Source organism: Chanodichthys erythropterus, chromosome 3 (genome assembly GCF_024489055.1).
Source record: "Chanodichthys erythropterus isolate Z2021 chromosome 3, ASM2448905v1, whole genome shotgun sequence".
Classification (NCBI taxonomy): Eukaryota; Metazoa; Chordata; class Actinopteri; order Cypriniformes; family Xenocyprididae; genus Chanodichthys; species Chanodichthys erythropterus.
In genome coordinates, this window is record NC_090223.1 from 2658674 (window position 1) to 2674692 (window position 16019).

Consider the following 16019-nt stretch of genomic DNA (forward strand, 5'->3'; position numbering starts at 1 on the left):
ATTTATTGTATTAAAAGGGCACCTATATAAAAAGCCAGTGTTGAGCAGCAAACAGGTATTTGAAGATGCTGGTGTCTCTGGAGTCTCAAGAAGCTCTCCATGCAGGCTGGCAGTTGTGCGTAAAGATGCATTTTAGCCACTCCAAACCAAACTTCACAAAGAGAAACATTTGGGCAGAGAGGCAATTGGGTTGGTTATTAGCATACTGGCAAACAGCCTTTGGAGTATCATCATTGGCAGCTGCCAAGCCACACCCTAGCAACCAAATAGAGTACCTTAGCAACTGTTTAGCTTGCTATCTATATCTATACCTATATCTCTGCATCAGAACATCCTACAGACATGGGGGTCGATGAGTTTTTGATGCTAGCAAAGAGGACATCCAACATGCTAATAGTGATTAGCTAAGTTCTAAAGCATGTTAAAAATGCTAAATATTATTAACATGAGAAAACAAGTAAAAATGTGCTTGCATAATGCTAACATGTTAAATCATGCTAGATTTGCCTAGCTATGTGCAATAACATTCTAAGAACATGCTTTAAACACTATAATAACCATCTGTGACAACTAGCATCTGCCTAGTAATACCCTTTCAACCACTCAGAACACCAAAGCAACCACATAGCTACTTTCTAGCAAGACCCTCACAACCACTGAGAACACCCTAGCAACCACCCAGGACACCCTAACTACTGCCTAGAGACATCCGAGTGCCACATTTTCTTAAGAAAATGTACATGTCTAGCTGACAACATTATTTAGACAAACATTTAACTAAGTTCTATAAACATCCACTTGTACACCAGCACTAGGACAAACCGTGACAAACAGGTGAAACTCTAGTACTGCACTGGTTATTCATCACCCAAAGAGCATAATATAGTGATCAAACACAAGTCATTTTATACCATGGAAGTGTCAGTTCAGTTTCTTCCAGCTCAGCACAAACAGAGTTGGCTCAAGCCAAACTAAACAAAGTCCCCAGCGTTCATTACAGTACGTCTCATTTGTTTGTTTTTATGGTACATAACAATTGGATAAATCTGTGACATGGACTCTGCTAGAAACAAAACACTAGGACTAAAAGAAGGAAGTGGAGCACATTGGCTCATAATTGCTTCCTTCCTCAAAGCGTGTGTTTGTGTTTCAGTAAAATGAAAACATTGCAGAACCTCGGCTCATGATGAGATCAGGGACTCCTCTCTCTCTGGTATTTCAGCCTCGCTCCACCTTGAATGTTTCTCAGTTTCTCTCCTGAAAGATTTCGAAGGACACGCTCTCAGTCTAAAACAGCAGCTTTTGGGACGAACATCATTCAGCTCTCATTGTTTGTTTTGACCAGGAGCCTGCTTAAGGTATCAGATATCTTTAATATATACTTCTTTCTTTGTCTCATTATTTTCTGAAATAACAGTTTGTATATTTCAATTTCAAGCTTTAACTTTTAAGAAAGTATGGCTTGTAATGATGTTTGGTTCAATCTTCTAAGGTTTTTGACTTCAGCTGGAGTCGAAATACTGGGACAAAAAACCCTCTGTGAAACGAAAGAAGCCTTTTCACCTTCACATCGTGGGTCACATTCTTGCAAAACATCGCTCTGCCTTTTCTCCATGGCTTTTTCCTCTCGCTTGTGTTTGATATCCACCGTCTTGTCAAAGTCAGTGTTGTGCTCAAAGTCAGAAATTGCTAGTACATTTCACAAATATGAAAAAGAAACTGTAAGTAACACATCATATTAAACGTGACATTTTCAAGTAGAAACTTGCATTGTTCTTGGAAAACATGTTCCAATAATTTCTTTTCTATGCTGAAATTTCACAGAATTTAAAAAGGCTTTTTGCTGCTTGTTTTGTGTAAGAAGAACTTTGTCAATGCCTTATTTTACTCATATCAAACTCCATGTATTCTGTCTGTTTCAGAGATATTAAAGAGCAGCTCCGGTCCAGATGATCCAGTGATGTGGATTCTTCTGGTGGACAGAAAGGCTTCTGGGAAAAAAAAAAAAAACTACTGGGAGTTTAAAAGCATGAAGCTGAAGTTTCTGGGGAGAAAACAAAAAACACACAGAGAGATGAGAGGCACTGAGATTCCCCTGTTCTGCCTGAACTTCAGAAGATCTGTGGGTGTGTGTTTGTTTGCAGACTGTCACGCTCTTCCAGACGGATATGAAGTTGGTGGAATGCCAAAAGATTCCACAAGGTGTGTCGTTTGAATCAGACACACAGAGGGAAGCAGAGAGTGAAGGAGGAGGAGGGAAAGGCAGAAGACAGAGGAAGTTGCTCTGTTTAAAAGCATCACCAGTCGCGACTCATTCATATTTCCAGGAGGAGAATCAATCTGCTCTCATCGACCCGGGCTTCACCACCGCGGATCCACTCACAGGTATGCAGGAGACGTTGGTTGAAATATGTTTGATTGGCAGGTTTATGAAGTATGTTGTGAAAACTGTTCTGAAATATTCTTTGAGATATTAAAAGGAGGTATTAAAATATTAAATGTTTATGAAAAACAGTCTCAACTTGATCCTGCAAACAGCATCAAACTGACTGAAGCTTGATTATTTAATCAGAATCAGCAGTCATAATTTACTGTATAATGGAATGTCATGGAGTTGTTGTTGTTTTTATTATTATTTCTTCTTATTAAATGAATATCACCCAATTAAGATATTTTTCATCCATGTTTTAATTTAATCAGTGATGTTGTGCAGCACTTTATTTGACAACATTAAAATGCAGTGTTTAAATGAATTGTCAGATTTGAGAGATTGATTGTTCAGTTGATGTGACATGGCTTTGTTTTACTTCAAACCATTAAAACGGGATGCCGTAAATAAAACATTATACTAATAAAATAGAAAACAATGAATTTGGTAAGAAATAGTTTTTTGGGGGGTGTCCTACATATATTGTGATGTTGAAGAGAGAGACTGGGACAGATAGTAAAAGGTGCCATTTGTTTTTATATGAACATTTAATAATTAATCAAATTTATTTCTGTTATAATTCACATTATGGGAATTACATGGGAAAACAGACATGTAATTGAAAACATGGGAAAACAAATAGCTGTTTCCATTCTCTAAACCACTTGACAAGTAGTAATAATGATATAACCATTTGTTTTTGTGGTTAAACTTTCTCTTTTCAGCAGTGGATCATGTACATCATCAACTAGTGGGTATTTCAAAGTATTTCATAATATAAGTGAGGACATTTGGTCTTCACAAGTATAGTCAAAACAAGTACACACACACACACACACACACACATATTACTTGATCCTCTTGTGTTTGATTTCTTCAGGACGGGCATCTGATCGCAGATCCATCATTTCCTCTCAGACTGGCTGATCCTGCGACATCTGTATCACCTGATCATCTTGTCACTTCTGACTGTGTGAATCTGAATCATGAGATCATCTGTGACGAATCAAGAGTAAATCAACTCAATCTCTCTCCTCATTCATCTGTTTTCATATTGAATCCTTCATGAACTCTATAAAAGCTGCTTTGATGCTTCTTTCTTTCATTTCAGTTGAGATTGGAGACCATGTTCAGAGGTGAGAGACACTTCAGTAAAACACATCAATCTGTCCTGATTCAGATCAAACTCTGTGTTGAAGTGAATCTGTCCTGATTCAGATCAAACTCTGCGTTGAAGTGTATCTGTCCTGATTCAGATCAAACTCTGTGTTGAAGTGAATCTGTGCTGATTCAGATCAAACTCTGTGTTGAAGTGAATCTGTCCTGGTTCAGATCAAACTCTGTGTTGAAGTGAATCTGTGCTGATTCAGATCAAACTCTGTGTTGAAGTGAATCTGTCCTGATTCAGATTAAACTCTGTGTTGAAGTGAATCTGTGCTGATTCAGATCAAACTCTGTGTTGAAGTGAATCTGTCCTGATTCAGATCAAACTCTGTGTTGAAGTGAATCTGTCCTGATTCAGATCAAACTCTGTGTTGAAGTGAATCTGTGCTGATTCAGATCAAACTCTGTGTTGAAGTGAATCTTTCCTGGTTCAGATCAAACTCTGTGTTGAAGTGAATCTGTCCTGATTAAAATCAGACTCTGTGTTGAAGTGAATCTGTCCTGATTCAGATTAAACTCTGTGTTGAAGTGAATCTGTGCTGGTTCAGATCAAACTCTGTGTTGAAGTGAATCTGTCCTGGTTCAGATCAAACTCTGTGTTGAAGTGAATCTGTGCTGATTCAGATCAAACTCTGTGTTGAAGTGAATCGGTCCTGATTCAGATCAAAATCTGTGTTGAAGTGAATCGGTCCTGATTCAGATCAAAATCTGTGTTGAAGTGAATCTTCTGTAAGTGAATCATGATGATTGTGAATGTGTTTTTCAGTGAGGAATGAAACTGCAGCGACTCTAAACTCAGGTGAGCTTCAGCTGATAAACGAATTCACTAATAAAGCACCGATTCAGATCTGATTCAGACTCAATCCAGTTTGATTGTGAACAGGCCTTTGTTTTCTGTCATATTGTCTGATATTTGTGATCATTTTGTGTTTAAAAGATGTTCTGGATGAAGTGACTCCGTCTCTCCAACTCTCAGGTAAAACATCAAGAGCTTTAAACCTCTTTCTAACATTGATTCATCATTGTTAGTGATCAGATGATTTCACTGGTTTATTATTAGAGTGGATCAGATGATTGTGTTGTGTTGTTGTTTGTCTAGATCAGATCTGATTTTATTTTGTATGGCTTGTTTAGATCAGTTGTGGTGGATTTTGGCCCTTTTCTTCATCATGGTTGTTCTGATATGTTTCATGCTGCGTAAAAGGATCTTCAGGTGAGTCTGACCTCAGATCAGTCAGTAAATCTCAAGAGCTCATGTCATCAATCACATTTCCGTTAATCGTCAATCGTTAATGGTCATCTCAACCATCTAAAGCTATAGAATCATGACAGTCTAATACTATGATAGTGATAATGATTTATAATAATCATCTTCCATCTGTTGTCAGATGTTTTCCTGCGTTCAATTCCCAGTCTTTCTTTCTCTCAGTTACTTTGAGATTCATTCTATTACATTTACATGAAAAGATCAATGTGCTCTTTGAATGCAGATTAAGTCACTCGGATAAAAGCATCTGCCATATTATCCATATTATCTGCTGCATCTTTAGGACACACATGGAGGTCAGATGTGATGATCCTCATTCAGTAAAGGAATCTCAGCAGTTAAAGGCTTCAGAGATTGAGGTCTGAATCAACATCACAAGTCATTTTTCATGTATCTACTCAAACTGAACCAGCAGCACCTTGTTGTCCCTTCAAAATGAGGCACAAAGTTGATTTCCAGACCCTTCACCGATCTTATTCTCTCCACAAACTTAAAAACCAGTAAACTTACCAAAATACCTGTTCTTTTCTGCATTTTTATTTCTGTTCTAGCTTGTTTCCTGATTTAGCTTTGTAATGAAGTTGTCATTTTGGAAAAAATCCTCTGCTAAATGAGGAAATGAAAACTGCTGCTCATGCTGTAATGCTGTTCAACTACTGTTTCTTGTTTCTGGTTGTGTATGATGTGTAATATAATGTATAGCTGAAATAATGAAAAGATAATGTATTCTAAATTACATGATTTCAGATTTCTCTTTCAAGTGTAACCGTACTGTTAATAAACTCTTCCTCTTATAAACCATGTGCAAACTTGATTTCAGTTCACCCAGAAATTATCATTCTGTCCTCATTTATTCATCCTAATGTTGTTCAAAACTGTATGACTTCTGTGTTCTGCAAAACATTAAAAATTTAAAAACAGTGTTTTTGTCTCTATAATGAAAGTCAGTGGGGTCTAATGTGGTTTGAACACCAAGTTCTTCAAAATATATTCTTAAGAAGACAGAAAGTCAAATATGATTGTTTGAACAACATGAGAGAGAATAAATGATCCCTTTTATTCAGTGAGATCACACTAATTCATCAGTTTACTGAAAGATCGGCACTGAGATCCCTGAATCTCTGGAAATGAAGAATAACGAGCCATAAAAATGAACAGTTTCAACCTTTAAATCTTTAACTCTTACCATATAATGCAGTGAAAACCTGAGCTGGAGAAAGAAACAAGCAGGACATTTTATTCTTTTTTAATTTTCTTTCATTTATTTAGTAAAGAGTTGGTAAGATTAGTTGTTTAAAGGCTGGAATACACTACACGATTTTTAAAATCTGAACAGATTTTTAAAACACTAGGCATCATACACTTGCAGACTTTGTAAATGGTTACAGAGAAAAGCCGGGCATCATACTACAAGACCATAGACTGTAGTATGACATAAAAAAAATATGGACGTAGTGTCCATGACGTCACCCGTAGATTTCTGAAGAGCAGTTTTGATGCAAAAATGAGGCCGCTGCCATCTTAGCTGCGCGTCACCGCACGTCACTCCCGGATAACTGAAAAAGGTGATTTGAGCTGATGTGACTGGCTGCTAAAACCACGCCCGCCTAGCTCGACGTGATCATGTTAGCAGTCAAAGCCAAGGAGTTATCTATCTTAGATACGATCTAGAATATTAATGAAGAGTTTTATCATTAGAAAGTTCTAAAGGTTTACAGTCAATCTACAGTGTTTTTTTTTTTCTTAGATATAGATGCTCCAATAACAACATGGAAAATCAAATGGGACTTATAATGAAATAGAGATCGCGAGATGAATCCAATCCGTGGCACTTGGTAAAATATAAGTGTCCATTGCAAAACAAAAAAACAGTACTTTTTGTGTATCACATTTCTTCTGAATGATCTGCTCTCTGTCATCGTTCTTCAAGAAAGAATGCAATCTGAGCAGCGTTTATGTTGTAAAACTGTATACGATCTAACAAACAATGAGCCCGTGTCCAAAGTGTATTTTTTCAAAATAGTGCAGCAGTTTTAGTTATAATATCCAAGCAGTATGGAAGGCCGTTTCAGCATAAAAACGTTCCAGCGTTACTCGTCGTATTTATATTTTTACTAGTAACAATTAAATTAAAGAGCTCTATAATTTAATTTGTACTAGTAACAATTACAATTATAGAGCTCTATAATTCAATTTTTACTAGTAACAATTATGATTGTAGAGCTCTCTAATTGAATTATAGAGCTCTGCAATTGTATTCTTACTAGTAACAACTGAATTGTAGAGCTCTATAATTCAGTTTTTACTAGTAACAATTCCAATTAGAGAGCTCTACAATTCATTTATTACTAGTAAGAATTCAATTGCAGAGCTCTGTTGTGCCGTCAGAGGCAACTCTCATATATTTTAGTTCATAATATGCACTTTATAGTTAAAAGGTTAATAAATAGTTAAAATCTTCAAAATAATCGTTAGAATAAATAAGCAATATAATTTTTGTTAATACATGTCAATTCATTTCATATTATTCAGCTAAAACCATAGAAAAAGGGGGAACCTATTTCCTTTTGTTCCGCTAGGGAATTATTTAATTGCTGCTATCAGGATATTTTTTCCGGTGCACTACATGTAGAAGAGCCACACGAGGTGCTGTACGCGTTACATGTCTGCAAGAGTTACGCCTATAAGAAGTGCTAAGAAGTTATATTGTCTTTTTGTTTAAAGAAGAAGAAACTGTAACCCTCCAAGTTTATTCCTCTTGAGTTAGAGAGGCCAATGAGGTATGTATTTTATCGTGTTAATTGCTTTGCCGTATGTGACCGTGTGTTAATGTATAATTAGTCAATTAAGTGTATTTTCTTACATGTTGAATGTGCATTTTATTTATTCGTTTTGTGTGTATTTTTCGTTTATTATTATGTGTAAAACACCACTTTGCTTTTTGCAGCCTTTGCTTCAACTCGAGGGGAGTAACATCTGTAATTCAATTGTTACTAGTAATAATCCAATTGCAGAGCTCTACAATTCCACTAGAGAGCTCTCTAATTCAATTGTTACTAGTAAAAACTGAATTATAGAGCTCTCTAATTGTAATTGTTACTAGTAAAAACTGAATTAGAGAGCTCTTTAATTCAATTCTTACTAGTAACAATTCTAATTACAGAGCTCTATAATTGTATTATTTTTTTTTTTTTTTCATTAAAACCAAAGATGTTCATAAGTGATTGTATATCAAGAGCAGGGACACGTTTATGTGTATTTTGTTTTGTGATTTCAACGTAACGAATAGAGAGTGCCCGCAACAGCAATAGACCCTTTTACTGTTTGTACACAATGATGACGTAGCAACGTATGCGCGCGCATTTTGGCAACGGAAGCGATGTTGTTCCCCATAGGGTCTAACGTGTTAGCAACTCCGAAAGTGATATATATATCTACAGCTTCGCGAGCGGATTAAGCAACACAGACAGATAAAGTTATTTTAAAAAGTTGACTTTATCAAATGGTATCCGGCTATCAGATCCGTGTAGCTGAGTGGATAGAAGACGTTAGCAGATGGCCAAATACAGTGGCCAGATACGTTATATATATATACATAAACCAGGGCTCTCAAGTTTTAAAGACAGGCAAGAATGACAAATATCCAACAACATGACATGATTTTTAAAGTGACCAATAACATCGACGATGTAATACACTATAATTTATTTAGTGCTAATAAAATTATTAAGCCTATTTGGAGAGAGAGATGTTTAATGTGACAAAATGTCAGTCATCGTGTGATAACGAAAATATAACTAACGTTAGGTCTAGACTACTGAGCAGGTGTTTTCAGTGAACAGGCTGTAAAACTGTTGACTAAGTTCAGACACTCATGAAAAACTGATGCTGATCTGGGAAACATTCTCTAACAGCAGTCAAGTTGTCATTGTTTGTGTCAAACAAGCTGTGAATTTGTTGTAACATTAAAATAGGAGATCATGACTTACTCTGCTCAAAGTGATGCTCAGAGCTCCAGTGTTTTCCTCTGTGGGTGAACGAGGATGATGGTGAACAATTCCAGGATATGCTTTTTTTTCATTGGTTGTTGCGTTAAATCTTACCCAGATACAATAGTGCTATTTTCTGATTGGCTACTGTGTAGCCTCTTTCTTTTTTTTGATTGGCTGATAAGTGGCAGGCTACTCCAGGGGAGACGCGCTTGATTCCTGCCCGGCGCAGCGGCATATTAAATATATGAAAAATAGTTTTTCTGCGTGAGAAATACAATGTGTGGCGGGAGTGCGTGACAAAAGACCGAAATGAGTGACTGTCACGCTCAGTGCGTTACACTTGAGAGCCCTGAAAAACTTTCAGAGTTGCTAACACGTTAAAACCATAGACAGTAAAAGAAATGGACACAGCGACCCCATTGGAACTCAATTGAGACAAGTGAAGCCCATTTTTAGCGATTTTTAGCACTTCCGTTTCTGACGCGCAGACTCAAACTAAGCTTGATGACGTCAGCAACCTGTCTGACAGATGTAAATCTTCTAGCAGCTGTGCGTGCAAACTGCCATCGTTAATCTTGCAGAGACGGCGAGCTTGAGCGGGGAGTTCTTTGGCGTGAGTGAGCAGGAGTAAGTATTCTGATTAATTATTTTGTATAGTATTTTAAAATGTAACGCCAGTATGCCATATTAAGTTAATGCATACTATTGCCTGCGAGCTTCTCCTCCTGTCTGTACGGTAATTTCTCTACTGTGCGACAGAGAGTCGAGTGGTTATGACGCAATCGTTAGCCTATTTTTACAAAAACTGTTTCTACGGGGCCATAATGTAACATAGAAGGTAATGGAGCCCTTTATACATTGTCGTGTATCTTTAGAAATAAATAATGGACAAATGTCTTTAAACGCCTCAGATGTAAAGTTATTCGCTGTCAAAGTGACGCCAAAATGAATGGGAGTCAATGGGATGCTAACGCAAGTGAAGTTCTGCTACAAGATGGCGGCACGCGGCCGACTTCAACTTCCGGTCGACTTCCTTGGGCACTGCTTAAAACCAATAGGCAACAACACCACTTCCGTTGCCATAATGCGCGCGCAACTATTTGATCACGTGGGCTGTAAAAGGGTCTATAGATTGAAGCGCTCATCCGTGTGAAGACTGCGCAGTGTGCACGAGCGCCGAGAACCCTGTTGCACGCGCCTCTGATAACAGCGGCAACGAGCACTCTTTTCAAAAACAACACATCCCAGTGCCAAATCGCCTATTATTAACACAAATTGATAATCAACTAGATGTGTTTATTTTGTATTAGATATCCGCGAGATGTGGTGGTGACAATATCGACCCTTTCAAAAAGTGGTGGGGACATGTCCCACCCGTCCCACCCCCAAATTACGCCTATGCTAGGGTGACCAGACGTCCCCGTTTTCCGGGGACAGTCCCGGTTTTTGGTGCTCTGTCCCCGACTGGAGCTGTCCCCGGAAATGTCCCCATTTTCTATCTCGTTCAAAATAATCCGCGAATACATTGCAATGTTTCATAATTAACCGAAAATGTAAAACATAAATGGTCTCTACGTTGTATTTTGCCAACGAACTATAATCGAAACCGTGATATGGCTTTGTGCCTTTATAAAACAGCAAAATACAGTGATTAAGTATATACAGTCTGTCTGTGCTGCGTGTTTTAAAGAGACGTGTGCACTTTGCTCACACGATCAGCAGGCGATTTGGTGATCAAAATTAAAGCTCAAGGATTTATCTTAGAAATTGGCTACAAACTAGTATTTTAATTTCCCTATATGTTGTGTAAAGTAGACTAACTAATATATATATATATATATATATATATATATATATATATATATATATATATATATATATATATATATTAGAGTGTATTTGTTACAATAGCCTACATGGATATTATTGTCATATGAATAATTATATAGGCCTAAAACATTATTATTTTATTGTAATAATTGTTTGGCATCCTAAAACACCTAAAACGATGTAGACTTTATATCACAACTAAAAAGATGTTTGAACCCTCTTTAATGTCCAGGTACAAGTCAATGCTGTTTCTTTGTTCAATTTGCACACTGTACATGGGTTGAAGCTCTTAATTTTGAGCTTCCAAAGTGCACCAGATTGATGCATTTAACCTTAAAATGTACAAAATTTTGTTCCGGGGGGGCATGCCCCCGGACCCCCATAGAGGAGCTATACAGAACATTTTACAAATTCCAGTGGGAATAATGTAGTCTACATTTTATGAACTTTCCTCAAGAATACCACAACAAAAGCTTCTTTCATGTCAGTAAAGCTGTTAACAGAAAATAAAAATGTCATTGAACAAAAGTTGTAATTTCGTACAGTATAAACAGCTCGTGAAAATGAAAATATTAAATTCAGTAATAAATGTTGCAAATATTATTTGTGTTATTTATCTCATATTTTGTAATGTGATTTTTCAAAATAGTGTAATAGTTTAATAGTTTTTTGTAGTTAGGCCTACTGGCTAGTTATTTTGGTGAATTGTATTAAAACCAGACCAAAAATGCTAATAATAAAATTAAATCATAATATTTATTAATGTAAAATGTGGAACCCACAACAATAAAAAAAATCAAAAATGTTCTGTCCCCGTTTTTCAATTAATAGATAATAACAAATGAGATTTTGGTGGTATTTTGATCACTCAAATAGGTTTCCATTTCAGAAATCTGGTCACCTTAGCCTATGCTTCAATCTATCGCTGTTGAGGAGACTCTCTATTCAATACGTTGAAATCACAAAAAACAAAATACATATAAACGTGTCCCTGCTCTTGATATACAATCACTGATGAAAATCTTTGGTTTTAATGAGAAAAAAAAAAATGACACATGGCTGGATTAGAACCGGGAACCTCTTGCACCCTCAACAGAGAAACTGCCACTAGCCCATCAGGACATTCGATTATTAAAGGCGGATCGTCGTATTTATTAACTAATGTACATACTCTCAAGACTAACGACATTGTATTATAGCAGATGTAGGAAAACTATCATATTTGAACACATTTATAATTTTAATATTTTATTATTATTATTATAATAATAATAATACAACATACCCCCCCCCCCATACACATTCTTGTCCCACCCACTTTGTAAAACAAAGTTACGCCACTGACCCCAGTTGAATATGCATAAGGCACGATTAGCATAATGATATGTCGCCGAATACAGAGCTCTGTAATGCAATTGTTACTAGTAAGAATTGCTATTGTAGAGCTCTGTAATTCAATTTGTACTAGTAAGATTGCAATTACAGAGCTCTCTAATTCTAATTGTTACTAGTAAGAACTGAATTATGGAGCTCTGTAACTTAATTCTTACTAGTAACAATTCAATTAGAGAGCTCTATAATCAAATTGTTACTAGTAACAATTATGATTAGAGAGCTCTGTAATTCAATTATAGAGCTCTGCAATTACACATATCTTTAATGTGTATTTTTACTAGTAATAAATCAACTGAAGAGCTCTGTAACTTAATTCTTACTAGTAACAATTCAATTAGAGAGCTCTGTAGTTGAATTCTTACTAGTAACAATTATGATTAGAGAGCTCTGTAATTCAACTGTTACTAGTAACAATTACGATTAGAGAGCTCTATAATTCAATTATAGAGCTCTGCAATTACACATATCTTTAATGTGTATTTTTACTAGTAATAAATCAAGAGCTCTGTAATTCAATTGTTACTAGTAAAAATTAAATTATAGAGCTCTTTAATTTAATTGTTACTAGTAAAAATATAATTACGACGAGTAACGCTGGAACGATTTTATGCTGAAACGGCCTTCCATACAAGCAGTGCTGTCGGATTTTTATATCCTCCTGCCATTATCTGTAGTAAATCTCACAACCAAAACTTTCAGCCAATGCCACGATCCAACAACATGTGTTCTGTTTATCTTCAGCATGCGAACACATCTACACAGACACATCAGTCCCGAATATTATGCAGCAAGCCATATAATCGAGAAAAAAGCACAAATACCGCTGAGATGCCAAATTCAGCGGCTGGAATTAGCTGAGGTAAAGTGACGGCTCACAGACAGCAGCACCTGTCACTCAAGTGACCACGCCCTTAATTATGCAGAACTTTAAGGCTTAATATAATTTAAACGGATGAGTTATAAAAAAATTCACCCCCCTCAGAGTTGTCATGAAGGGCAAAAATAGCAGTATAGACCAAAACCACAATTTGAACCAACTTGTAAACATGTTTTTTTCTGCTATAAACTTGGCCAATTTAACATGGGACTCTATGAGATTCTGCTCTCTTTTGGAGCCTGTCCCTAGCGGCCAGTCGATGAATCGCAGTTTAAGTCACTTCCGTATTGGCTTCACGAGAGAATGGGGGAGGTTGCTGCTTGTACAAGACTTTAAAATTGTTCGGAACACAAACAGAAACATGCGCTTGGTTGCTAGAAGACGCATGACAGACAGGCGAAGCAAATGCAAGAGATGAGTAGTGGAAGATGCGAGGCAAATGCTTTTGGAGATAGACAGGGGTGGGTAGACACAGTCAGTATGGACAGATTACAACTGGAGTTAAATTGTGTAGTTTTATGATTATCCAGTTCAAGTTGTTACCTTTAATATAATCAATTATCATTATCAGTCGCTATGTACATTTAATGTAATATAATCAATAATTCTTCTGGCATTTTAATCCAGCTACATATCCAGGATAAAGTGTAAATGTATAATAGTGATGAATATTAACATATTTAATAATGAATGAATCCGGATTTACCGCAGAATGTGGTTTGCTCTCTCAAGACAAAGCTAACAGTACTGAATCAATTTTTCTATCATGGTGGAGCTCCACTTATTCTTCAGTGATTTTTTTTTTTATTGTGTTATGAAAAAGAATTTCCGTATTTTTCAACCTGGGAGCGATGTGAGCTGTATTGACCCGAATGTGTGACAAAACTGCCACAAAACGGCAGATTCTGCATTTTCATGCAGAGAACTCTCCTCATCTTTGCATAATGATGCATTTAAAAGTTAATGACCAAACGCATCGTTATAAAAGTTCACAATGCTGTTGCAGATGAAATATAATGTGGATAACATTTAATTAATATCTTTTCGTCAGGTTATATTGATTATTAATTATTCAAGCCCCTTTATCTTAACCGCTCTGCTTAACCGTCGGACCTCGCAAGTGTTTTCCACATAACTTACTATTCAGATCAGAAAGAAGTTCGAAAGCACTTGTTAGAATGCACTCAATGCACGAAACTTACTTTTAGCGTTAGGTAACGTTAAGTACCTATTACCAACACAATCCAATCTGAATTTAATACATACATTGTTCAACCGGACATAATAACTGTTATTTGTGTTTGTGCACGTGATATCAGGAGGCAATGTATACACACATGACGGCAAAGCGCAAATCGAGTTTTAGCAGACTAGCAGAGTCCCACTTCTGCTAGTATTACTGAGATATCTTATTTTACTGCTTCTTTATCATATTTATAGTGTGTGATTTATAAATTACCTTATATCCTACATCACATATTTTGATTTTGGATGTCTGGTCACTTTATATCTTATATCAGAATATTATATAACTGTTAAGCCTACTATGAATATTAAAATACACTGAACAATGTGTCCTGTATCATAGCTACATAAATGACCTTTGCAGCAAAAAAACCCTGCGTCAAAATCAGTTAGGTATTCAGTGAGATATGATTAATTAAATGCGCTGACAGCTCATTGCACCTGTCAAACAAGTTACACAGAGTGGAGCTGGCGACCGATCCAAGATGGCGGCTCCACGGCTCGTTCGTGCCAATAGGCTGTAGCGTTCGATAGGGCGTCTACCTATATGATGTCTATGGTCCAAACAGCCTACCGATACTGTGAGTTGCTTGCTGCTAGACGCGGCGTGTCTTGCACACGTGCAGGACCGCACATGTATTCAAAGCAAAGCGATGTTAAAGGGACAGTCATCGCATTATCCAATGCGGTTATATTTTTTCCGGCATCACCGGGGCCCTCCCTCAGCCCGGGGCCCTGGGCTTAAGCCCAGGTAAGCCTGTGCATTAATGCGGCCCAGCTGATATGTGTTCTAAAATCGGCTCAAAATATCAAACATGTCTGATATCCTCCGACTGGATGGAATCAAAATCTGAAGCTAAAAAATCGGAGTCTATGACCATGATATACTACGCGATTTTCCATGGAATCTGTCGGCTCAAATCTGCAGACTGGCTCTGACTTTTGTCAACTAGCGTCAACTTGTTCAGACTGTAAATCTGGGGGAAAATCGGGGCAAAAATCGTGTAGTGTATTCCAGCCTTTAGTAATTGTCAAAAGCACAACGATGCTTTGCAAATATATCTTATTCTGAACTCAGAATGCTCAGGTGAGCCTTATAAAGTCTCAGTCTGAGTCCTGAGACTATTTACTTCATATTAAACTGACATCCCACAGCAGAAATATATTTAAAATACATGTGTTCTGAACACAGACTGCAGCAGGATCTGATGAACCTCCAGTTACTAGATCAAACCAGAACTCAGAATCACATGAAATGAATGCTCTCATGGAGAATGAACATCAGGAGGCAAATGGAGAAACTCATCCGGATTCAGTGGTGATCAGAAATGAGAGACTGTAGATCAATCCCATGCACTGATGGTCAAACTATCATGTGCTCGAACAGGAATCAGTGTCATTTTTCATTTCTAATGGAGATTTAACTGGTGTTATATCTTTAATTGAATTGTTTGGTGTTATTCTTTGCATTTTCTTGTTTGTATGTAGTGTAAATAGCTGTAAATAAATGTGTTTAATGAACTGTTTAGTAGCACCATTGTTGTGTATTTATGTGAAAGGGGGACATGACAGTGAAGTGCTCAAGAACTGTGTACCTGCCGTTATCTGTCATCTATAAGATCTGCCACTGAAGCATCTTGAGCATCTGAGAGTTTACAGCAACAGTTTATGGGAGTTAAAGGTGCCCTTGATTCAAAAATTGAATTTACCTCGGCATAGTTAAATAACAAGAGTTCAGTACATGGAAAAGACAAACAGTGAGTTTCAAACTCCATTGTTTTCTCCTTCTTATATAAATCTCATTTGTTTAAACGACCTCCG